Consider the following 2,608-nt stretch of genomic DNA (forward strand, 5'->3'; position numbering starts at 1 on the left):
GGCGGCGCGCGAGGGGGCCACGTGGCGGCGGCGGAGTGGAGGAGAGGGGCGGCGCAGCGACGTGGCGCCCTGTGGTTGGTCCGGGCGACGTGGCCGGCGGACGTGTCCGGCCGGGGGCGGACGCGTCCGGCGGCGGAGAGGGAAAAGCTAGGGTTTGGACCCGGGATTAGAGGAGAGGTGCACATATATATAGGTAGAGGGAGCTAGGAGAGTCCAAATGAGGTGCGGTTTGCGGCCACGCGATCGTGATCGAACGGCCTAGATGATAGAAGGGGTTTAGGTGGGTTTTGGGCCACTTTGGAAGGGGTGTTGGGCTGCAACAAAAGAGGGCTTTACGGTTACCCGGTTAACCGTTGGAGTACCAAACGACCTCCAAATGGCACGAAACTTGACAGGCGGTCTACCGGTGCTATACCAAGGCCGCTTGGCAAACCTCGGGCCATTCCGAGAAAGTTTAACACCCGCACAAGAGAAGAGGCAAAAGGGGACGCCGGAGGACATAGGAGTGCCAGATTGCAAAATGGACAACGGGGAAAATGCTCGGATGCATGAGACGAACGTGTATGCAAAATGAAATGCACATGATGACATGATATGAAATGCATATGATGACAAGGCAAAGTGCAACACGCAAGCGAATGACATGGCAACAACGACGAATAACTGGCAGACACCTGGCGCATCGAATCCGGGGCGTTACAACACTCCTCCACTAACAAGAGATCTCGTCCCGAGATATTAGGACAGAGACGGAAGGGAAAAGGGATGATGTGAAACAAGAACTCAAGAGAAGAAGCAAAGAATCGAGAACACTCGAGAAGGAGAGAGAAACGACGAGAATGACGAGAATCGAAAGCTCATGGAATCGGATAGACTATGAAACGACTCGTTCTAACCGGAGTGGTTAGAATGAGAAAAGAAACGGATAAGAGTGAAAGGATTTAGGTAGCACTCCGGCTGAACATGGAAAGAAAAAGAACATGAACTTGAGAGGATGGAATGATAGTTGATGAAGACATGGCACCAAATCTCCAGAAAGGATTGAAATAGAATGAAAAGAACTTAGAAGGAAGGATTGAATGGATTTGAATATCTGAGAAGAACGAAGAACTGCAAAACTCCACTTCAAAAGGATATGGAGAATTAATTGCACTTTGAGACGTGAGAAGAAAAGATACTTGAACTCCATCAACAAGAATCTTGATGAACACTTGATGAAAAGATTAAATCATGAAGAACCACCATGAAGAACTCCGTTGACAAAAAAAGGATGATGAGATAGAATGAAGGATGAAAGAATAAGATGAGCCTTGAGATGATTCCGATGGATGTACCGACGAGATGGTCGAAGAAATTTGAACTCCGGAAAAGAAAAGATGAAAACACTTGGAACTAGAATTTATTCATCAAGAACAAACTCCGAAGAAAGGGATTACTCACTTGGAGGAAATAAGAATAAGATTTATTGTATGCTTATCCTTCATCAAATTAAATTGATGACAAGCAATGGATTTTGCATACTACTTATTCTTCTTGAAAAGGATTAAGAAGTGACATATCGCAAACTTGAGAAAATCTTCATGAACCACCGGTAGGATTTGGAAAGAATGAATGAATTAATATGATAATCAAAGAAAAGAATCTTGAATGAACCACCGTAAGAATTCGAAAATGACTGACGAAAGAGAACGAATCACTGGGAAGAATTAGCAGAACAAATATGCTAGAGGGGATTTAGATGCAAAAGAACGAAGAGATGACGAGCTGGTAAAAGAACACTTGAACGAAGCACCGGAAGAATATTGAGACGAACGAAGGGGCACGGATACAGAATAATTGGAGAACGAATCTGAAAACTTAGAATGAAGAAATCTTCCGAAAAGATGACCTCCGGATGATCGAGAGGGAAAGCAACTCCTGAAATACTCCGGATGGATGAAAAGAATAACTGACAAACGGAATAATTCGCGAGGATAACTTGAAGCTAGAACCACGAATCTCCGGGGGAATGGACAAGATTTAGAGGAAAAACTCTTCTTCGATCTTCAAATGATGACGAGAAACACCACCAAAATTCCTGAGATACTCCGGAAGAATGAAAAGCGAAGGGGTTGAGCCAACAATGAAATGATTTGAAATCGATCTTGGAAAGGCATGTGACTGATGGGATTCATTCTTACACCACACTTGAAAAGAATTTGAGAATAACTCCGGGGAATTAGAAGAGTCAGGTAAGATCCTGGAAAAAGACCTGTGGGTTAGGGCCCACTAATAGAAAACACCGTTGGAAAGTATTGTTGAACAGGAAGATGATGCACCGGAACAAATTAAATATTTGAATGAGGTAACCACCTCGAAATAATTGAAACACAGACGAATCTCCTGAGATGTCTTGAGCACTCCGGAAGGATAAACTGGCGAGAGGTGAACGAGCAGGGAAACACTTGATCCGAGGAAAAGAATATGATCAACCCAATAAACTTGAATTAAGTCCACCGGAAAGAAAAAGAGATGAAGAATGTCGAACAAAACGAGAATTTACCGATTAAAATGATTGATGGAAGATTGAAGAGGCTCCACACGGATGAAGTTGATGGTTGAAAGAGAC

The sequence above is a fragment of the Triticum dicoccoides genome, chromosome 3B, assembly GCF_002162155.2.
Source record: "Triticum dicoccoides isolate Atlit2015 ecotype Zavitan chromosome 3B, WEW_v2.0, whole genome shotgun sequence".
Classification (NCBI taxonomy): Eukaryota; Viridiplantae; Streptophyta; class Magnoliopsida; order Poales; family Poaceae; genus Triticum; species Triticum dicoccoides.